General features: G+C 43.0%; 1 long non-coding RNA gene across 2 annotated transcripts; it reads left to right on the top strand.

Annotated features, from left to right (window-relative positions):
- The first annotated feature begins 175 nt into the window (after positions 1–175).
- On the top strand, positions 176–14,103 carry LOC140700900 (uncharacterized). 2 transcript variants are annotated; one of them, XR_012079645.1, is made up of 3 exons: positions 176–264; positions 12,068–12,394; positions 13,702–14,103. It is a non-coding gene; the product is annotated as an uncharacterized lncRNA (long non-coding RNA). The 2 variants fall into 2 exon arrangements; XR_012079646.1 differs by having other exon boundaries at positions 194–264; positions 12,065–12,394.
- The last annotated feature ends 9,623 nt before the right edge of the window (positions 14,104–23,726 follow it).

Below are 23,726 nucleotides of genomic sequence, written 5' to 3'. Positions count from 1 at the left end.
TGGGAGCCATGTGCTACCTTTTCGAAAAGGTATTTTTCTCCCTCTTCAGTGCCAGTTTAAAAAGAGAACACTCTTCATGATCATTGGCATTGTTGCCAAAGAATCTATGGGTGCATGGTTGCCAGGGTGATTAGAGTGACTGCAAAGAGGATGGACTCGGCAGGAAAGGCTCCAGTGAAGCTCTGGCGTGGGCCTCCCCGGCAGCTGCCAGCCGCCCCTTTCCCTTCTTACGTGTCATCCCCTCACTCTCCAAGGTTCCAGCAGGTAGGCAGTGCCATGCCCTTAAAGGCTGCTGGCATGTTTAAGGAAAGAGGGAGTGAGATGGGGAGGAGAAAAGATGGGAGCTTTAGCAACTTAATAGATGTTGCATGGTGGAGATTCATTCAGAAATGTGCTGGGATGGTAATCCGAGGTGTCGACTACAATGCTGCAATTTACGGCACACCTACTGTGTGCACTGGCCCACTGAGCCTTCCCCTTTGTCTCCACGGTACATTATTTTGGCATCATATTTTTTTATATTTTTAATTGAAGTATAGTTGATTTACAACATCGTGTTAGTCAGCAAAGTGATTCAGTTATATATATGTATGTATACATATATATTCCTTTCCAGATTCTTTTCCACTATAGATTATTATACGATATTGAATATAGTTTCCTGTGCTATACAGTAGGTCCTTATTGTTTATTTATTTTATATATAGTAGAGTATCATATTTACATTGTCTGTTTGCCTAACCATGGTCCCCTACAAGCCTGCCAGCTTCTTGAGGCTGTGAGCTTTGTGCTGTTCACCTCCGCATGCCTGGAGTCTAGTGGATGGGCTGGTACCAACAGGGGCCTGAGAAATATTTGATGAAAGAATCAATGTGCTGTGTAAGTGGATGAACAAGCCCCCATGCAGGCTTTCTGACTCCGAGCCCGCCAACTGATCTCCACCCCACTTCCCCCTTTCTGAAGTCCTATAAAACTTATTGCCTCCCTGGAAATTAATTTGACACTCATATGCGGACTTGTGTCATCTCTTGAGCTGTGGTACTGAGCTATAATCTGAACATTTTATTGTTATTAAACATTTCACAGGGGGATTTATGTCTTGTTTTCACAACTCATTCATTCATGTGATAAGCACTAACTGAATTTTGTACCAAGCATTGGTACATGAGTCGCCTCCTTGAATCCTCCCTCCTTCTCATAACAGTCTTTGTTCAGACCCTACTGTGTGTCACAGGCGCTGTGCTCGGAGTGGGATAGCATCAGTCCTAAAAGAGCTTAAACTCGAGGGCCTTTAAGGGCTGCATTAGTCAGCTGGACGAGTGGAGCAGTTGATTGCTTACAGGGAGCGAGTATGTTTGCACAGGTGTCCACATGTGGCTGTGGAGCTTGTGCACCTGCAAAGGGGCCTGGAGGAGAAGGTGAGGATTGGCTGAAATCCAGCCCGCTCTGTGCTCACCGAACCACAAACCAGGGCACAGAGCAAGGTCTAGCTGCAGGTAGGAATGACTTATCTTTCATAGGAAGGCACTTTGGCTTGCCAACAGCTACTTTTTTCTAACACGCACAAGGTCACTGCGTGTACTCAGGGAAGGCCTTTTATTTATGGTGTGTGTTGGGGACAGGCAGGACATACTTTAGGGCGCTCACCTGCCCCCTCCCCCCACCCAGGGGCATTAAAAGTCAATGAAACACATTGCTGCACAAATGAAATCTTTCTGTAAAACATATCATTCTTGGAGCCACCCCTGGTTTCTAACAGATTCCTTAAACAACCCTACAAAATAGACATGAGCCATCCAACCGTACAGGTGGGACAGTTTAGTTACATCTCAGAGAGCTGCAGTAACGCCTGTGAGGTTGCAGTTTATGATGTGAGACTCAAACAGGCAAAGTAAATGCTAGAGCGGGGACTAGAACACGGTTTCTGTAGACTAACAGGTCCTGGGCCTCCTCCTCTTGAGCACTGGGCTTCTGCAAGGCTCCAAGTATCCAGTGTGGCACTTGGTCGGGGCCCAGGGAAGAGTTACTGATTTGGGTTGACTTGGATTTTAAGCGTGTGCTGTCGTCCCAGGAAGGCCCCACCTCTACACACCACCCCGCCCTCCCCCACCCCGTGCACATACACGGATAACGCAGGGCTTCCCCAGGCCAGGCGCCTGTGAGCTCTTCTGGCCCGGTGTCACCACGCGGGTCTCTTCATACTCCAGGAGGAGTCTGAGAACCCCGCGCAGGCGCATCTGCGTCTGTCAGCCTCCCAGGCAGTGACGAGTCGCTGCAGACAACAGACATGCCGGGGGCACCAAGGACCCATTCTGTTTACTCTGCCTCCCTACTGCTCAGTTGTTCAGTCCAATCTGTTTCAGGAGTTCAGTCAGTGAAAAGAGCGGAAAAGAAAATCCTTTAAACCAACTGGCCAAGATATTTTGCAGGTCTAGCCGGGGGCTTCTGGCAAAATGAACAGTTTGTGATTTCCAAGGCTCCCAGCTGAATGAGGGCTCTGCTTCTGGCTCTGCCATTAAATCACTGTGTGGTTTTGGCTTAGGCACTTGCCCTTTCTGGGTGCAAGTTCTTCTTTATAAAAATGGTGCATCGGACTAGATGGGGTCCGAGGCTCCTGGCAGTTCCGTGGGCTGTGGTTTAAAGATCCTTGGCAAACCTGGACATGGGGTGAATACTAGGTGTTGAAAGGAGACTGGTCACTTGGCAGAGAGGGAGATTTGGAGTTTAGATGAGGAGCCCAGCCCTCCAACACTGTCAACACTGATGACATTAATTTAATTTCCTGTTTAGTACCCTTATAGGGCTAGTGATTAATGTGAGTTGGTAGGTTTTGGCGGGATCTACAGAAAGGACTTTGCCCTTGGGGATCTGACCATCCAGATAGAGAAGCAGCAGTGTCCTATGTTATTGGGCCTTCGAAATCAAAGTGTCCTGGGTTCAATTCCTGGTTTTTGCCCCTAATACTCAATAGATAGTTATGGAATAAACAAGTTTACTGTGTGTCCTTAAAAATTGCTTAACTTCTCTGAGCTGTGACTGCCTCTATTGTTAAACGGGACAATAATAGTGCCAATTTTACAGAGTTGTACGATTGAATGAGGTTATATAATGAGCCCATAGTAGGCATCAAAAGGAGTACTTTTCATCCCTTTTTCTTTCCTTGAAGAGGCACAACCTGAAATAGCATAAAGCTTAAGCAGCCTAGAACAGAGACAAAGGATCCAGAGACAGAGGTAGAGCAGTGTGTGAGCGTCTACCCACATGGGATTTGGTGGGTTGGGAGAGAGGGCAGGATGTCATGAGAAACTTCTTACTCAGAATTCTACAAGAGATGCTCCGAAGTTTGGAACATTCTGCCTGACTTTCTTTTGCCTTCTCTCCCGGTGCTCAGGTCTGTCAATATCCTACCCATCATTCAGGGCTCAGTTTAGAAGCCATCTCCTCCTTGAAGACTCCCATGAAGCTTGAGCTATATTGCAACCTCTTCCCCTCTGGATGCCCCAGTCCCCCCCTGTGCATCTATCCCTTATAGACCTATGTTACAGCTATTTGCCTCTGAGTCTTACATCCCCCGTAGACAATGAGCTTCTGCAGGTTAGAAACCAGGTGGGTCTCACTTATCTTCATTACATCTCAAAGAGATGCAGGCCTGGCACAGATGTCTAGTCAATGTGTGTGAAATAATTAACCAGGCTTCCTAAGAGAAAATGAGAGAAGGGATGGGAGAAGATCCATGACTTTAAAGGGCTTTTTCCAAACCCATTTTGAGATTCCTAGTTCTCTGCCCAAACCACAAGAAAGTTTGTAAGATACAGATTTTGTCCTTAAAGAATGGTCTTGTTAGAAGCAAAGCCAGCCTAACTGAAGCAATAAAGTTATGATCATTATAGATAACATGTTACAGCTGTTACAAGGTCCAGGCAATGCTTTAAACTCACACATATTAACCCCTTTAACCCCCTCAATAACCCTATGAGGTAGGACTATTATGAAACCCATTTTGCAGATGAGGAAATTGAAGCCCAGAGGCTTCAATAACATGCCCATGGACCCTCAGCTGGTAAGTAAGAGCTGGGACGGGAATCCAGGAACTCTTACTCTAGAATCCACATGACACTCCCTAAATCCAGCAGGAAAAAATTGCCTATGATTCAGAAAAGTTTGAGGTTATAACCTCCAGGACCTCTGGCAGGTCACTAATCATCACTGGGTTCTAACCCCCAACAGAGTCACTCTTCTCACCCTCATGGGCCCTTTACACAAAGAAACACACCTGCTGAAGGTACCAGCTTGGGGGAAGGAATAGGAAAGAGGCTAGAACTACAGCCGATCTGCCTAGAGGGGGCTCCGGGCCCCTTTCCTGCTCCTTTCAGGTGATCCTGTTGGCCTCCCCTGCACAGAGAGACACTGACTGGACGTTCTCACTGCCATTACCTCTTCTCCCAGCCTTTGGATTGACAATGATGCAACATACACATGATGCGACCTGTCCACATTCTCACTCTGCTCAACACTGCCCTTACTGCTTAATCATAAGCCTTATGTAATGAGCTCTGTGTGAGCTGGCTGAGGTCTACCTCCTCAACCCCACTTCTGGCCACTCTCCAGCCAGCACCCTCTGTCCAGCCAAACCAAATCCCTGCAGATTTCGAAAGAGCCTTCTGTCTCAGGCCTTGTACTTTTGTGTATGCTGTTTCTCTAGTCCTTCGTATTTCCTTCCCTTCATTCTCCCCCTCTAACTCTCACTGATCTTTCAAGAATTAGTTCAGGCATCATCTTCTCTAAGACTAGCCCTTGAGGCTCAACCCCTGCCCCATCGTACCCCATGGCCTAATCTGTGGCCCCTGATCTGTGATGACAGTAGTACCATTATCCCTTTGCTCCGCTGGCTTCCTGGGGTGGGTGGGTGGGGGTGCTCTATAAGACCCTGAGGCTAGGGACAGCTTCTTTTATCTCTGTATTCCCCGATGCTGAGATAGAGGTGTTTGATAAATATTGCCACATAAATAATAAAACAGTGCAAAATTGCAATGTATGCAGCACTTGATATTTCTCTCAAGCTTATGAGGAAAATAGGATAGAGAATTGTGAATATTTGTAATCCCACATCAGAAATAAAATTTTGACCAAACTCACAAAGCTAAGAAATAACAAAGTAGAGGCTGAAGCTCAAGTCCTATGTCGCTGAAGTTCGTTCTATGAACCGCTAAGAATAGCACTCTTTCCTGGCCAGGTTTGAACAAGTTGAGAAATAAATCATTGTAATGATGCAGGCCAAAGTGTCAACTGTATTACTGATGGTGGCCAATTTGGAGGACATGGCTTGGGTGTCTCAGCCTAGGTGACTTACAAATACTTAACCAACACACTGGGCAGAACATGCCCACCCAGTCCTAAATTCACAATCAGAAAAATTACTTTAATTCTCTAAGAAAAGGGCAAATAAAGGCCAGGAGTATGCAAAGAGAAAATCTCTCCTCTTAGAAAACAAGAGTGGGGGAAAAAATAACTTGTCTGACTCTAAGAACAATCCAGAAGATAAGCTTTCAAACCCAATTTGAAGGAAAGTTCAATTCCCCCCAAATCCTCAAGATGACATTGAACAGGCCCACCCGTGGACTCATAACGCTTCCCAAAGTTTTGAGTTTGAGACCCCTATGAAACACTCGAGCAACGATACCATAGCTCCAGAGCTAGGTTTGGGCTTAAGCGAACATTGTAGTCATTATCAATCTGTAAAGATATTAAAGATATGGGAAGTGACGAGACTCCTCAGAGAGTGGGTAGAGTGGAATGGAAAAGAGTCTAAAACTCACTCCTCTAGAACACCACAAGTTAAGGGATAGAAAAAGAGGGAGAGCCTGGAGCAGTTACTGAGGAGCGGCTGGAGATGTAGGAGGAAGGGATTGGCTTTGTGAACCAAAGGGAAGGGAGGTTTAAGGATGAGGAAGTGGTCATCTGTGCCACATATTATTGAGGAATCAAGCTTCAAGTAATAAATGAAAGAAAGAAAAAAAAACCAAACGGTTGGATTTGAAGTGTGTAGGTCAGTAAAGAATCATTTCCATGAAATGGTAAGGGCGGAATCCAGAATGCAGGGGATGACTGGGAGGTGAGCAAAACTTATAGATAACTTCTTAAATAGTGTGGTGGGGAGAGAAGGTGGAGAAGTAGGGCAGTGGTTGGATATACAGATTGAATGGGAGAAGAAAATCTTTCTCCCATTTGAAATATGAAGATATTTAAGTATGCTGATGGGAAGAAGGAGACAGTGGAGAAGGGAAAGATGAATATAGAGATGGTACCTGGTGGAGGCAGGAAGGTGAGACCCACAGTACAAGTGGAAAGTTTAGGAACATGGCTTTGAAATCAGGTAGATTAAATGCAAATCTGCTTACTAGTGGTCAAACCTCAACAAGTTATATAGCATTCCACCCCCTCCTCAAACTCAGTTTCCTCATCTGCAAACTGGGTAAGATAAATTGTATCTTTCTAAAGTCAGTAGGACTATAAACAAATGTTTGGTTCTCTCATTCTGGGCACATGTTAAGATCAGACTTCCTTGTCCCAATTAAGCTTTGGCAAGGATATCAGACTTGCTTTATCCAGTGAAATATGGACAAAGGGATGTATGTCACTTCCAGGTGGTAGATTTGGGAGCCAGTGTGCGCTTCACCATATTTTCTTTTCCCTCTGCCATAACAACCTCAGTGTTCACAGTGGCTGCCCTACCTATCACTGCTCTGAGTCTCAGAGTCAAAACACACATACCATTGAGTAGACTCACCAGCCAACCTCTGATGGACATGCAGCATGAACAACAAATAAATCTTTGCTCTCCTAAGCCACCTAGATTTGGGGCGAGCTTGTTACTGAGGCATAACTTAACCTATCCTGACTGATGTACTAGCTTGTCAAATTGAGAGTTACATGAGACAATGTGAGACATGACATACAGCATAAGATCATAGGGAAAACAGAAACTATTTAATAAACAATAATTCATTTCCCTTATTGGGGGTTGTAAACAGAACCTCTCAGTAGATAAGAAGTATGTGAAGTTGTTTATAGGATACAAAAATTGTCTTAGTAGTAATGATGATAAATAACATTTGTTGAACAATTACTACAAGCCAGATTCTGGATAGAGGAAAAGTCCTTGCTTTTGTTTGTCCTTTTCTCTGTCAGTTATTTTCTCTCCCCACTAATCATTTCTGGTTATGCTTGTCAATCAACTAGATACTGTACAACTTGACTCTTGGTGCAGAAAGGGACCCCAGAAATCATCCAGCACAATCTCTATCCAATGTCAGGACTTCCTGTACAATTTCCCTGGTATAGAGGCATCCAAATTTTGCTGAATCACTCTTTGTGACAGGTTGCTTGCTACCTCATGTATAGCTGCTAGACCATAAGTTCTAACACATCAGGTCACAAGTTTGCCTTGTTCACTTTGGAATTTCTGTGGCAATATAGTAGAAAGTCAATTGATGTGTATTAAAGGAAAAATGACCATAAAGACAAACTTTTGGATAGCTCTACTTTCAGCTTTCTTGTCTATAAAATAGAGATATCAATACCGACCTCAGAAAACTTCAAATGAAGTGACATGAATGTACCTGGTACATTGTAGAAACTCTGTGAGTGTTGCTTCTCATTCATTATCTCATTTCTCCTTCTTAAACAGAAACAAAAATAGACTAATGCTGCAATACAAGTTGAGCTATTCTTTTAATAATTTCCCATATCCAAACGTGAGCAACTTCTGGAGCAAAGGTGCAAGGTGTATGGTATGCACCTAAAATCATGGACTTGCAGATTTGGGGAGGCAGTATAACTCACTGGTGAGGAATTCAGGCTCTGGAGTCTGACAGATTTGAATGCAAATCTACTCTTTGTGGATTGTCTGACCTTGCAAGTTTCTCATATTCGCCAGCAGTCATCAACCTTTAAATGAGACTATCTCAGGGTTGTTGTAAGGTCTGAAGAAGAAAATTGATGTAAAGTGCTTAGCACTGGGCCTGGAACATAGCAACTACTTATTAGATATAAGATATTGGTGTTATTAGTTTAGGGTATCAAGAGACATTAGAGGCCATCTAGACTAACCCCCAATCAATTCACAACTGCTAGGTAATTAGATCCTGTCAGCGATGTGTTGGCTTTTATTACCTCACTTCCATACATAGATACAATCTATCATCTTAAGCTGTTTTGATGTATAAGGGTAACATTGGCTACTGTAACAAAGAAATCTAAAGTGTATATGGCTCAGATCTGATAGAAGTTTATTTCTTATCCAAGTTCTAAACTGGTTTTCCCGATTAGTGAGTGGCTTTTCTTCAAGAGGTGATTAGGGGTATAGGTTACCTCTGTCTTTAACACCTGGCTTCCAAGAACAACCAAGCTGGTTTACATCAAGCCATTAAAAGAAGAAACCGTATCTGCTTGTTGACTCTCTTGAGGTGGAAGTGACAAACTTCTTCTGATATGCCATTGATAAGAACTAATCACACAGCACCTCCTAAAATGCAGGGGGTGCTGGCAAATATAATAGCTACCTGGCTTGGTAGCTATTTCCCAGTGGCCACTCTGTTCTACTTTTATGAAAGGGGGAGCTTGCATTTTAATGGTCAGCTAGCTATATCTTTCATAATTGATAAATCTACTGTCATCTGTATTTTCTTTGCTGTGATTTGCACAGTCCTAGAAGAAAGGTTTTGATTTAAACATGGGCAGCCCTAAGGTATTACATACCATGTGGCATAACTCATAAAAATTTCAAATGAATTTTATGATGGAGGCAAAAAATAGAATGCAGAATGTGTTGGGAAATTGAAGAAGAGAGTAACAAAGGAAAATAAAGTTAGAACTCAGTAGAGCTGGGAGAGGACAATTTACACATAGACTATATCACATAATTCTCACAAGAACTCCGTAGGGGTAACATATCTCCCCATTCAATAAACAAGGAAACTGAAACTCAAAGCAATGGCATGGCTTATGAATGTCACTAATGTAAAACTACAGAGCTCAGTCTCAAACCTGAATTGGTTGAACTATAAAGCCAGTGTTCTCTCTTTCTCCAGAGGAGAGGAGTCTCTCAGTTTAACTATCTCAGTCCTTCCCACTGCCCTGCTCTCTCCTCCAGTTAGTCAAACTTTCACCAATTCCTTCTCTTCCAGGGAGAGTAATCTTGCAAGAGGTTTTAATTCTCACTTCCACTGGCATTGCATTGTACATCTCACCCACAGGCAAAATTTCAAGCATGTCTACTGCTTGTCCACTTTCATCGACTCCCCTAATCAAAATCATTTTTCCATGTGGCACAAAGGGATTTTAAAAACTCTCTTTACAGTGCAATCTATGAATATGACACTTAAAATATCCCAGCATCTACCTCTTTCAGCCGAATCCCATCCACATCTTGCCAGCAATGTCCCTGCCATTTTGGATAGGAAAGAAAGGTGTAGGATCAGAATTACTGGAATTGGAGTGTGAAATTCCAAATTGGGCTTGGATTTGCCTCTTCAACCCAGCATGAGATTCCAGCTTTGAGGGGCAATAAAAAAAAATATTAGCTTCATTTGCTCCAGGAGATTTCCTCATAAATGATTCATATTTGTCTAATAACTTGTATCCACCCCTCTCATCCAGGAGGCACCCATCAGCCACAAAGAGCCAACTACTGAATTTGACACTGGCAGATGCTTACTTTTGATCACTCCGGCTTAGAGGAATCTCTCTCTGTCTCCACACACACACACACACACACACGAGAATCTGGTATAATTCATGGGGAGCATTAATTAGTGCATATCAAATGTGAGCTTGACAGGGCTATGATTTAAATACAAAGATGCCTGAAGAATTATGATTCAATATTTGAGCTCCATGCTAGTCTGATACTATTGTATCCACCTGAACAAATACGGCCTGGCCGCCTACCTTCTCCACAGCTGTTTCACTCTCTCCCTATAGGCTGCTGGGTATGAAGGGGCCTCTTCTGTGAGGGAAAAGGGTAGGGTTCTACACATTGCTCAGCAAGTGGAAGACAGCTGGAGCTAAGGGGTGGGCTTCTCTGCCCTTCCGTCTGCTGCCAGGAATTGTGGTTCCATGAGTGGAACAAGAACACCCGATCAGCTGGGTGTCCTGTGGAAGCTTTCATCCACGATCTGACACATTAACTGTGGGACACCTGTTACTATTTTTTTTTTAATCCTGCTGAGCCTCGTTTTCCTCATCCATAAAGTAGAAACAATAATCCCTACCCCTTGCAAAGTTGTTGTGTATTTATAAGCACTTACATGCTTAGGGCAATTGCTTATGCCAGGTTCTGATCTACCATTTGCGTGCAATTTATCATCCACTTCTAACAAGAATCCTATGAATCCATGGATGAAAAGGAAACGGAGGAACAAAGAATTAGGAGGTTTGCCCAAGGGTACCCAACTGGTAAGTAACGGAGTAAGAATTCAAGCAGTAGTCCATACTCTTATTCATCCCATCCTGTGGGTTCTCTTTTGGGTTTGAATGGACAATGTTGAGTTTAAATCACCTTAAGTAGAAGAGGGAGTTTATTGGTTCTCTCAACTAAAATGTTTAAGAAGTATCTAGTACCTGGTCTGGCTGTATAGACACTCAAACAATGGTCTAGACACCCTTGTTGAAAATCATTTGACCATATACGTAAGGGTTTATTTCTAGGCTTCTATGCACCAAAGGGCTCAATCAACAGAGTGAAAAATCAAACTTTGGGGACAGAAAAGTTTTCAAATCGTTTATCTGATAAGGGGTCAATATCCAGAGCATATAAAGAACTCTACAAACCAACAACAAAACCTCCCAAAATGGCCCAATTAAAAACTGGGCAAAGGGCTCCAAATAAGATATACAAATGGTCAATGAGCATAGGAAAAAACGCCCAACATCATTAATCATTAGGGAAATGTACATTAAAGTCACAGTGAGTTATCATCTCACACCCTCTAGGATGGCTTCTAGCAAGATGAATAAACAAACAAACAGAAAATGACAAAGTGCTGGCAAAGATGTGGAGTATATGGAACCCTTGTGCACTGTTGATGAGAATGTAACATGGTCCAGCTGCTTGGGAAACCAGTATGGCAGTTCTTCAAAAAAATAAAAAATATAATTACCGTATGATACAACAGCATCACTTCTGGGTATATGTCAAAAACTTGAAAGTAGAGTCTCAAAGAGATATCTGTACACCTATGTTTATGGCTTCATTATTCATAGTAGCCAAAAGGTGAAAGCAAGCCAAATGTCCATTGACTAATGAATGGATAAACAAAATGTGTTACACATATGTAAGGGAATACTATTCAGCCTTTGAAAGGAAGGAAGTTCTGACACGTGTTGTAACACAGATGAACCTTGAGGACACTATGCTAAATGAAATAAGCCATTCCCCAAAGGTAAATACTGTATAATTCTACTACATGAGTTATCTAGAGTAGTTAAATTTGTAGAAATAGAAGGTAGAATGGTGATTACCAGGCGCAAGAAGGAGAGGGAAGTGAGAAATTGTTATTTAATGGGTACAGAGTTTTAATTTTGCAACATGAAAAAGTTCTGGTGATTGTTTGCACAACAATGTGAATACATAAAACACTACTGAACTACACACTTAAAAATGGTTAAGATGGGGAGGGGAGGGATAAATTAGGAGTAAGGGATTAACAGATACACACCACTATATCTAAAATGGATAAACAACAAGGACTTACTGTATAGCACAGGGAACTATATTCAATATTTTGTAATAACCTATAATGGAAAAGAATCTGAATACATATATATATATGAATATAAAATCTATATGTATAATAGATTAATAGATTCACTTTGCTATATGCCTGAAACTAACATAGTATTGCAAGTCAACTATACTTCAATTTAAAAAAATGTCTTAATGTTTAAGATGGTAAATTTTATGTCACGTGTATTTTGTCACAACTAAAATTTTTTTAAATTAGAAAACAACAGCAACAAAAATAATTTGCTTCCTAATGCAAATTTCCTTTCTCTCTGTTCCTAGCAGAGTGCCTTTCACAAAAAAAAAAAGGAAAAAATTTGGTCGGGAAGTTCTGGAAAAACTACACCGAGGAGATCCTTTAACTGTAACACAAAGGACCAGACAGACAGAGAATAAGCAGCGTGTATGAAGTGGCGGTGGGGGGGATAGCCTGAGCTCCAGATGTGAGCTGAGAAGTGTGATGGCCAATGAGGCTCTGAGAGAGGCAAGGATTGCCTGTCCTGGTAAGGGGCCTGGACTTTCACCTGGAGGCACCAAGAGACTTATTACTCACAGGATGGATTGGCGTCATCAAAACTGTCGTGTCTCCATGACTTGAGACCTGGCTACCTGGTATGTAAATTACCCGAGTCCTGTCATTTCCTCTATGCTGCTTTCTTCTTTCATTTCAATGATCATCAACATCATAAATATCACAGAACTAAAGAATGTTAGAGATTATGCAAATCATGAGATCTGACTTGGTGCAAGGAGCAGGGGAACGTTACACAGAGTGGACTTCAGGTATGAACTCTCTCTGTTCCATGAGGGTGACTTCTGTGCCCTGTCCAGTTTGTAGTGACCAGGTATACACAGGAGGCACTCTCTAACTACTAGTAGAATATGGGAGAGAATGGTACAGAGGCGGAAAGCCTTTCCCTTAATCTAGTATCACTTTGCCTGGACACAATCTTAGTTGCAACTGGGGGCTAAGGTTGAGCTCCACAGGAACCTTCTGGCCATGGCAGAAAATTCCTGCCCTGGGAAATTCCTATTGCCTCTGATGCTCAATTCCCAGTACACGGAGCAGGCAAGATCATCCTCAGAAGCATCTGAATTCAGTCCTTCCTTCTGTCATTCACTTGGGGCTTCCTAAGGTTAGGGCACCATTCTGAGAATTCAGAGATGAATACAGCTTGATCCCTGCCCTAAAGGACCTCATGGCCTAAAAGAGGAAGACAAATAAAGTAACAAATGATGCTCTTCTCCACTTTTGCTGACATTATGTAAGGTACAGTTCCAGACCTACCCCCTCCTCCATGAAGCCTTCTTGACTCTTAGTGGTAGCCTGTGTGGTCGAGCTCCGAGAGCACTTCATTCTCTACACCACACACCAGGACCCTGCCAAGACCAGCCCCCTTGTGCCATGGTTGTATATTCAATTCACCACCTGGATTGTGTTCTCCTTGACAGCAAGGGCTTTCTCACAGAGACACCACTCATCTCACCTTCTCACACTTCCATGTGTTTGCTCCTGCAGCTCTTTTTGCCTGGAAAATCTCCCCAGCCATCATCCTTCACCTGCTGGTGAACTCCTGTGAAGCCCAGCTCAAATGTTCCGGGCAGTCACTCTTTGTGCCCATAGCATTGTCTTACTACTTCTGCAGCATTTACTGCTCTGTTTTGAAATGTATTCATTTACATGTCTACCTGCCCCACTAGGCAGGACTGGAATCATGGTTTCACTTTTTATCAGGGGTGCAGAATCAGGTGGAGCACTAGTCAGGGTAAGGCAGTGTTCTAACAGGTAACACCTAAAATCTCAATGTCCAGTACATGTAAATTCCAATCAGATTTTCCTGATTAGTGGCCATGGCGGAGGGGGTGGGGGGAATGTCGTGCTCAATGCCATTTTGACTGACCTTCTGCCATTTTCACAGGTTCCAAGATCTCCCTGGTGTCCTCATTAAGACACCAGATGGATGAAAAAATAGTGGAGAAGGCACACCCACTTTCTAACCACCTTGAGCCTGAAAGGACACACATGTCCTCTGTTCACATCCTCCTGGATGTGAGGGGACTAGAAACTGTGTGCCCTGGCAAGGCAGCCACTTCCCAGCAGTAATTCTACACTACAGAAGGGGAGCAGGGGGCTTTGGAGGTCAGTTGGCCATCTCTGCATGGATGATAAAAAATGGACCATTTAAACACATGCCCCATCCTACTCAGAAAATACCAGAGAACTTTCAACTTTCAGGGAGGTTCAGCATTCAGCCACTGAAAGAGAAAGTTGATGTGGGGAAAATTCTCATATTCCTAAAAGGAATTTGGCAAAGAATACCTACAAACAGTATGAGACAATGAAATATAATGCCATTTAATTTGGTCCTGTAATTATAGTTACTTCTTCCCAAAGAGCTGAGAATAAACACTCTAATTACTCTACAGGTTATATGGAGATTAATAAACCTGACTCCTTCAAATCTCTCCCTGCAGAAACACATAGCTCATAAAAACAAAAAATCAGGGCTAGACCTGACCGGTTATTGGACCCATCTCCCTGGGTAGAGGAAGAAAGGGATTATAAGGTGAGCATCTAATTTGCTCCATGAATCGTAACAAGCATTTTCTATGAATCACTTGAACTAATTCTCAGAGCAAATCCTTGACTTGGGTATTATTGTCCCCATTTGCATGTGAGGAAACAATTTCAGAGAGGTGGAGATACTTTCCCAAAGTTGCACAGCTGGGATTTGAATCCAGGGCACCAGAGCCCACACCCTTTCTACTGCACCAGGTTCTTCTCAGGGAAACCTCCAAAGCCTATACAAGGTCTCTCTTCTCAGAACTCTGCCCATAGAAGATCGCTTGGTTGTATATATGCACCTTTCATACTTTGTTGTCCAAAGGGCAGATGCTGTCACCTCAGATTAAGCCCCTGCGGTATCCCAGTGACTGTGGTGAAGAAGCTTCCTGGAGAGGCTTGACTTTCAAGTGCCTCCTTCCAGCCCATCAGTCAGAGCCGTTGCCATGACTTTGTAGATGGGCTCCGCTGAGCTCTCACAGAAATGAGCACCTGGAATTGGACTCCCTCATGCATTTATATTGGCCTCATCAACAGGATGACTCCAGGAGATCAGGATCAACCATCTGCACGCCCTGAGCGGAAGCTCCAGGAAGAAAAGAAATACCTTGAGCCAAATGGCAGGAGACAGAGGCTGCCAGGGTAGGGATAAGAGGAAGGGATGAAGGAGAGGTCTTCTTCAGGTAAGGGCATCTGTAATGTGAGCTCAAGAGAGGAGAAATGTCTCTGTCTACAGGCAACCTCCTCCAATGCAGAAGGGTCCCACTTCTCATGAAGAGCCACCATGTCCACCTTCCCTCTTCCACACTCTCCCTCCCAGCCACGCCACATTTTCCCCCTTCTCTGAACTCCTGTCTCTTTCTGGGCACTTCACAGAACGGCTGCAGCCTGGTGTGGGAAAAAGAATAGGGACAGCATAACCTGGGAATGAAAAGAATGCACCTTGGCAGTGGAAAGACCTGTGTTCTAGCCCCAGTTTAACCACCTCGGACCTTGGGCAAATTATTCCATTTCTCTGAGCTTTGGTTTCTTCATTTGCAGAATGAGGATAATAGCAATGCCTACCTCACAGGATTCTCATAAAGGCAATCAAACTGCTGAGCTTAGTACCGGGCATGGAGTCATTACCCAATTTCTGGGAGATTTTTTTTAAAAGACAACAAATGCAAGACAAGGGATTTGGAATTTCAAAATCCTACCTGGCACTCTCCAGCGACATCATGTTGGGCAAGTCACTTAGATTCTCTCAGTCCCAACTCCTTCAACAGTAAAAGAGGAGGAGGAGGAGGAGGAGAAGGAGAAGGCCTGCCTTTAGATCTTGTGGAATTGATGAGAGTTTCAAACGATGTAACATTCATGAAACCCCTGGGGCAGGGGGTGGAATGGCCGTCAAGGAGTTCACTATTTAGACACAGAAGCAAGACCAAGAAAGAGATCTGACAATCTGTCAGTGGTCTTACTGTGGGGACCAGAGACAGCAAGAACCAAAGAGGCACAGAGAGGAGAGATCCATAAGGACTGCAAGGGGAGGTAGGATGGGCCATGTCTTAATGCATGAATGGGGTTGGCAGAGATGAGAGGGGCATCCCGTTAGTGGTGAAATGAGCACAGCCTGTGGGTTTGGGAAGGAAGACAAGCTGGGGCAGGTAAGCAGGGATGACAATCCTCTGACTAAATCATTATCAGGTGAAAAAGACCATAACTTGACATAAGTAGGATGGGACCCCACCAAGGAAGGGAGTTGGGGAAGGGTGGGGGAGGGAGACGGGTATTTCATTTCTGACTTTTGATGTAAGTATCTTTTGTCTTTGCCTACCCAGCATCCATTTACCCTGATTGTCCCGTGGGGAGGCCCCAACCCGCACCCAATTCCAGGGACTGTTCACACAGGTTATGAACCCTGAAACCTGGCATTTATCCTTGACTGCCTTCCAAACTAGACAGCCCTCAGGTTCTATAGATTGTAGCTCCTCAAAACTCTCTGATCCACCCATTTCTCTCCATCTTCACTGACATTACCTACCCCCCCAAATCCAAGTCATCCTCACCTCTCATCTGGGCACTTGCATTCACCTTCTACCTGGTATCCTTGCCTCCGCTCCCCTTTTCTCTAATCCATTCTACTTCCTGCAGCAAAAGCAACATTTTTCTATAGCGCAGATATCCCCATCCTATAATACCTTTCGGTGGCTTCACATTACCCAGAGGATAAACTCCAAGCTCTTTACTGTGGCAGGTTCCTGCTTATCTGGCTTAGACTCTAGATCTAGGCTGTTTACATGCTTGCTTTGTCATCTTGGGCAAGTTATGTGACTTCTCCGTTCCTCACTTTCCTTATTTGTAAAATGGAAATAAAGTAATACATGCTTTAAAAGGTTGTCATGAAGATTAAATAAATTCATATACGTGAATCACTTAGAACAATGCCTGGAGCATTGTAAATGCTTTTTAATTGTTGCCATTATCACCATCACCACCACCAATATCATCATCATCATCACCTTTGTATCTCATGATCTTTCCCTCTCACTCTCTCTGCCACAGCTAGACTCAGACTCAATTCCTCCTAACATACTATCTCTCCTTAGAATCTTCACATATGCCGACCCCTAGATCCACATACTTTTATCTTAAGCCTCTCTTCCTCAGAAAAGCCTGCCCTGACTGGCTCAGATGGGACTAAGATGTCTGTTATGCTGTCCCATGGTACCCACCCCCCAGCTTTGTAATATTCATCACACTAGCAATTACTTATTCAATATCTCTCTTACCCATTGAATTATAAACTCCCTAAGGGCAAGAACCAAGGAAGTCTCAGTCACCACTACTCCACCTGCCCCACTCACCACTCCACAAACTCCCACATAAAAGTTGTCACCATGTTTCTTACCATTTCCTTTCCCCGTGCCTCTCGTTTTCGTAAGTGGAAAAAATTCCTCCTAGTGGAAATGAGTTTCCCACTTATTTATATCACTCCTATATTTAAAATTATTTTTTAAAAAAACCAACCAGAAGATCACATTTTAACCCAACCAGCTAAGTTATTTAAAATACTAATAAAGGCTATTTTCAGCCTTTGTTCTAAAAAAAAGGGGGTGGGGTAGAGAGCAGACTACAGAAGCCCTGCATGATTTAGAATTAGCAGTGCTGAAGCTCTGAAGGACCAGCAAAAGCTGCCACTCTGCCCACTTGAAAGATGCTTCCCAAAATAAAAGACATCCAATCCACTGACAGTTGCATAGTCTTGAAACCATGTGTGTTCAGCCTTATGCCAAAAGAGTTTGGGAGAAGAGGGAGCGGCTGCTCCTAGCTCTGTCAGCAGCCGCTTCTGAAGCTACCATAGCAACAAGTTTAGACTAAAAGCGATCCTTCCATATTAGGTGTGAACTGACTCCAGACAAGGAAAATAGCTTGCAGAGAAGAAGCCAACTTCACTGGGAAACTCACAGGGAGTAATCCGCAGGTGATCCACCCCCCTGCTTTCTTCCTCCCAAACCACCATGTGAGGATTAAAAACTAGTAATAGTGAAACAATAAATAAATTAAAATTTCCATTCCTTCAAATACCCAGACATACAACGTTGCTTGATAAAATTGCGCTGGAGTCCTCCCCCACCCCCAAAATCCCAGCACCCTCCCCTCTTGTTCGGATTCTCAGCTGCTTCTGTAGTCCATCCATCTGTCAGTGCACATATGGGTAAAAGAGGCAAGCCAGGAAGCAGGGAGGAGAAGGATTTGTATTTCATAAGCATGTTCTCAGCAGAGGAGTAGAAAATGACTTCTACCAAAACCGAGAAGAGGGTGGTGGTGGTGAGTCTGGGGTAGTGTCTTCTCAGCTTGGAATGACCCTTCAAATGTAGATGCTACTCTGCCATTTGGGTTCCAGTAGCAGAATGTGCCTCCCTTCCCACTGCATCTCCTTACACTGACTCCCAACCACTTCCAAACACTCATCCACTCCCTACTAATAACAAGACTGTATGGCAAACTGAGTCCCAGCCCCTCCTTATGTCCTTGTCTGTCTTTTTGTAGGTTCTCCTTTTCAGCACTAAACCAGATCAGATCAGAACTCTGACACATGGCGACTGTGCAACCTTGCAGGAGTCCCTTCCTATCTGAGCATCAGTTTCCTCAGCTATAAAGCAGGGCTGATCACATTGCCAAACTTACAGGAAAATTGTGCAGACTAAATAAGATAATGGTGTAACGCTGTTATCACAGTGTCTGGCTCACAATGAATGATCAGTAAATTTTAGTTTTTTACCCCCATAAACCTCATCTCCCAGCTCACCTTCGAGCTGCCCACAGTATCTAGTCTTGGCAGATTTTGTCCTTGGGGCAAAGACCATGTTGCCTTATTCACCTTTTCTCACTGATCTGTCTATAGTCCCAGTTACCTAATACACAGTGTCTAGCTCATTGTGACTGTTTAATACATGTTAGTTATAGAAATGCACAATTTGATGGATGGGTGGATGAATGGATGACTAGATGGGTGGCTGCATAGATAATAAAGGGGGGAAATGCACCTTTTTCTTGCCACATTGAATCAGGGACAATCTGCTTCTCTGACAAGCCATCCACTAGAGACAAGTTGCCCAGGTGGGTTCACAGACTTGCCTGATCATCAGGTCTTTTCTGACCAGGGGCTGTTGCATGGAGTTGGCTGAATGTTTCCTTCTCCATCCATATGGGAACTTGGGAATTTGGCTAAAGTGCTGGTATTTTGTTTTGTTTCTCTTTCTTGTCTTGACACTGAGGCTCCTTTTCTTCCACTCCTTGAGTGCCAGCACAGATGCCAGCTGGCCCCTTGGCTCAGTTAACCCCTTCCAGCCTGCCCTTGGATGGCTCTGCCAATGCTCCATATTGCTTGGCATTGCTGTGAACCCACATGGCTCCCTGTCTCATGATGTTTACACTGCTACTCTGCCTCTCTCTCAGTTCCCCCAGCCTGGCTTCTTCCATTGAACAAAGCCACATCTGAAGAGAGCTGGAACTAAGCACAGACTTGGAAGGAAGGCAGTGTGTAAGGCTGTCAGGTGCTTCCCTTTGTGCCCATGGCACAGCTACAACGATTTTATAAACGAGGAAGCTGAAACTCATAGGGGTGAAGTCACACAGCTGGGAAGATATGGATCCAGAACTCAAAGCCAGGCCTCCTGACCCCAGAGCTTGTGCTCATATCACCACGCTAGAAATTCTCATTGTCCTTCCAGTGAGTTGGAAGGAATTTTTCCTGTCTTTCTTTCTGTCCCAGCTCCACAGCCTATAAGTGTCCTTGCCTCCTCATCATCTCTAATTTTACGTAGGGATAAACTCAGGCTTAGAAGTAGTGAGGGATCTATGCAATCATAAAGTCTCATTATTGGAAAAGAAACAGAGATGATGGAATCCACCCAGATGGCAGAATCCTGGCCAACCCCATATAAACAAAAGCAGAAGAGCCAGTCCGAGAGTGGACATGTTCTGACCCCTTGAGGTCTGAGCTAACTCCGTAGCATCTTCTGCTTACACTGCAGTGGCATTTACAACATATGTTGAGATCAAATGTTTATACATCTGCTGCCCATTCTCTGACTGTGACTGTCTTTATGACAGTATTCTGGATATTTAGTGCTGCGTAACAAACAACCTCAAAATATACAAGCTTAATCCATCCTTTTTGTTGTCTTGTACAGTTCTACAGCTAACTGGGCTCAGCCAGGCAGTTCTTACTTGGGGTCTCTCATGTGGTTACAGTCAGTGAATGAAGCCGGAATCACTTATTAACTCACTGGATTGGATGCTCAAGATGGCTCATTCACACAACTGGGTGGGAACCACTGGGGGCTGTCAACCAGAGCATCTATTCATGGGACTTGGGCTTTGTTCAACATGGCAACTGGGTTCCGAAAGTAGGTGCTTTGAGAAGCCCAATCCGAAATCCCACTATGTCCCCTGCCACATCCTGTTAGTCAAGAATGTCACTAAAGTCAGCCAAAGTTCAAGTGAAGAGCAAAAAGTTGCTGCCATCTTTGATATGCCACAGAAAGAGAGGGTCTTTTAATCCCCTCTGTGGTCTCAACACCTTAAATAACATCTGGCATACACAAAGAATAAATACTGACTGACCAGACTCAAACTGACAAATTGTGCGTGGAGAAGAGACTGTCCTGAGAACAAATTTAGTGACTGCCATCTACTCCCTTGAAATCTACTGGTGTCTTTAACTTCAAATAACATAAATGCATTTAAAAATATATCTTTTCCAGCTTCTGCATGGATCTCTTTAGGAATCAGGACATAAGCACAGTAGTAGCACAAGATGGAGAATTTTCCAGCTGGGCTGATTATGCATATGGACTCTGGAGTCATACTGCTTAAGTTTTATTCCTAGCTTTACCCCTTTTTAGCATATATGTTTAGGCTAAACTTCTTATGTCTCGATTCCCTACCCATATAATAGGATAATAAAAGCATCTACCTCTAGGGTAATTGTGAAAAGTTCATCACTTAGTATAGTGCCTAGTATGTAATAAGTGCTTAATAAACATTAGCTATCATTTCCAGGCATTCTTCCCCTTTCTTATAACTGCATTGAATAAGCAAATATCTCCTTAGCATCTGTCATCCACTTTTCCTTCCCTTTCTCTTTTTAACTACCAGTTCCTACTTTTCTGGGTATCACCTGTGTTATTATGCTTGGAACTGTATAGAATTTTACACTTTTCAAAGTACTCTTGCATCCATTTAGCACATCTCTTTAGGATCTTTAATAAAGGTGACAGGATTGTTGCAATTATTACCATTTTATAGATGATTGAACAGAGGCTAAAAAATGTGAAGTATCTTGCTCAAGATCATCAACATAATAAATTATCAGAGCAGAAACAATTTCAGTGTCATGGTTTAGATTCTAGTCATTTCCCTAATAACTGTGTGATCTCTAGTGAGGTCACTGAGAGTCAGATGACACGTGACTTCAAAGTCTGAGGGAAGTCATTAGAGTCTGGACTTTCATGGACCTCAAATTAAAAGTGAATGTTTACTCCTTCTGAATTATCAAAATTGACTTAGGCTTCTAGAACAATTTCAAAGGCAATTAATTTTCCTAAAATAAGAGCAGCTGTTCTTGCCAATGGATATTAAATAGGAATTTTGTGATGATTTAGAATTTGCTAAGGATTCTTGGAAGCCAGACCATGATAACTTTTTAGCTAATTCATGGAGGCAGGTGCACTCTCCCCTCTGGATCTAATTCATGGCTTATGTGAATTCTCTGGTTTGGAGAGAATCTATGACAAAAACAATAAGACAATCATCCTGATATGAATCCAGCACGCTCAAAGGATGACCTACAGCAAACTGAGTAATCCCTACAAGTATGTGGCATTAGCAATTGAAGGTATTCATGGAAGTAGCCAACACAGAACCTTTCCAACAAGTTACAGAGAGCACAATGTGAAAAGAAAGCACTGGACTGGAAATGAGAAAAGAACTTACGTGATTTAAGTCCCTATCATGTTCAATTCAGAACAACAAACATTGAGCACCCACTTGGTTACATGTATTGTGCTAGAGATGATGACATATGGCCTCTTCTTTCAAAGAACTTGTAATCTAGTAAGTTAGAGGCACCAAAATATTCATAATCATGTGTTAGGTGTCTTGATAGGGAGATATGTAAAATGATATACACAGAATGACATAAGAGCACCTGGAAGGACATCTAGTCCCCATTGGAGGAGGGGCAAGGAAGGGCAGAGGAGGCTTTCTGAGGGAGATGTCAGCTGATCTGAATTGTGAGCAAAGTGTGGTTGTTATAAAGACAGAGAAGAAATTGTAAGGGTAACATAGCAGAAAGAATAGTATGAACAAGGCATATAGCAGCATGGTGCAGAAAGGGAGACCATAAATCACTCCATATTACTCAAGCAAAACCTGTCGGGCAGGAAGCAGCAGGAGGCAGGGGTAGAGAAGTAAGCATAAGACAGATAATGTACTAAGGACTTAGCATCACATTATCTAATCTATATGTCACAGTACTTGTTAAAAATGTTTAACATTCCCCCATTTTACAGATGAGGAAAATGAGGATTTAGGAGATTAAAGAATTTTCTTAGCTTGTCTCTGAAGCTCTAAATATGTCTCAAGAAAAGCTGTATTCTGGTCTCACAAGAGATGTATACCCATTCTTATAGAAATCACTCTTCATTTCTGTGTCTCTTGTCCCTTTTTGTTGAAATGGAAAGGACAAGACAAGATACCTTCTCAGGCCGCTGCCTGACGCTGCATGTTCCGATTCTACAGGCTCCCTTGGCTGCTGCTGCAGAGCTAGAACCACGTGCTTGTTTTCAGCACCATGGAGAGGTGCCGCAATGCTGAGAGCTGCAGACCCGAGGGTCAGCCAATGTAGAGGAAACCAGGAGATCCACAAATCTTCTTTTAAATAAGACAGCAACAAAGACAGAAGGGCAAGGAGAAGGAATATCAAAAGAGGAGGGAGAAAGAGAAATTGTCCATCACCAGTGTTTTCTCCAACAGCCTCTGAGTGATATGCTGAGTGAGACAAAGTGAACTAAATAAAGGGAATAAATTGCAGCAGCAACATGTCCTCGACATCATAATACAGATGCTGTAATCATACAAGGCTAATAATCTGAGTCACTCCACAGCCACGAGAACAAAAAATTGATGGGACATTCCTTGTGGCTGCTCACAGAAACCAATAAATTAAACTTGCTGACCATGGCTGGAAGACAGGGGGAGGCACAGTAAAATTATGTAACTGGTGGTTTATTTCCTGAATCACACAGCTTTCTTTCCTTTTTCTCTTTCTTACATTCAAGACAGGTGGTCTATGGCCTCATGTGTCTCTGTACCACAATCAAAACTTCCTCTCCAGAAAAGGTCCACTATCTGATTTATACTAAAGTGTAAGTGGTGCCAAAACTTAAAGAGCTCTCATAGGTAAATCAGAAATTATTCACATAATTTAAGTTTCACAAGAACAGAATAGTTTTCTTTCTTTTTCACAGCACCTATAATACGTGTCTAATATATGATCAATAGCAATAATAGCAAAAATATTAACTAATATATATTAAGTGCTTACTATGTGGCAAATGCTTTTTTGTTTTCTCTTGTAATTCTCATAACACTTGTGTGAGATAAGTAGTTTATTATCTCACTTTTCATAGAGGAACCTGGGACATAGATATGTTATTAACTTCCCAGTGTCACATAGCTAGGAAATGCAGAGGCAAGAGGCCCAGCCAGGAAATCTAAATCCAGAATCCATGTTCTTAACCATTGTACTATAATGATCAGAAGGAAAGATGGAAAGATGCACAGAGAAACCAAAAAGAGACACAGTGATACACACAGCAGTGAAAGTTGACT

The sequence above is a fragment of the Vicugna pacos genome, chromosome 13 (genome assembly GCF_048564905.1).
Source record: "Vicugna pacos chromosome 13, VicPac4, whole genome shotgun sequence".
Classification (NCBI taxonomy): domain Eukaryota; kingdom Metazoa; phylum Chordata; class Mammalia; order Artiodactyla; family Camelidae; genus Vicugna; species Vicugna pacos.
The sequence above is the reverse complement of the archived record's forward strand: the minus strand, read 5'-3'. Positions and strand labels throughout refer to the sequence as shown.